Here is a 326-nt window from a genome sequence, read left to right as displayed (position 1 = left end):
GCCCCGAGGCTTCGGCAAGGGGCGGCTTACAAACACAATAAAATACAATAAAATACAAAAATAACAATATAAAATTAAAATTAACAATATAAAATAAATAAAAATATAAAATATAAAAGAAGTCGCCCTGGCCAGATAAATAAGCAAATATTGTTAACAATTAAAGTGACGTTTAAATAAAAAGGTCTTCACCTGGCGCCGAAAAACAAGTAACGATGGCGCCAGGCGGACCTCTCTGGGGAGCGCATTCCATAGATTGGGCGCCACCGCAGAGAAAGCCCTCCTCCGAGTACCTACCCTCCTAATTTCTTTCATGGAGGGTTCCC

The 326-nt window shown here is 40.2% G+C and overlaps 1 protein-coding gene across 1 annotated transcript in view; it reads left to right on the top strand.

Moving 5' to 3' along the window:
* GIPC3 (GIPC PDZ domain containing family member 3) overlaps positions 1-326 on the top strand; it is a 12,601-nt gene that overhangs the window by 9,215 nt on the left and 3,060 nt on the right. The window lies entirely within an intron of this gene.

The sequence above is a fragment of the Varanus komodoensis genome, unplaced genomic scaffold, assembly GCF_004798865.1.
Source record: "Varanus komodoensis strain SLA01 unplaced genomic scaffold, ASM479886v1 scaffold79, whole genome shotgun sequence".
Taxonomy (NCBI): Eukaryota; Metazoa; Chordata; class Lepidosauria; order Squamata; family Varanidae; genus Varanus; species Varanus komodoensis.
The sequence above is the reverse complement of the archived record's forward strand: the minus strand, read 5'-3'. Positions and strand labels throughout refer to the sequence as shown.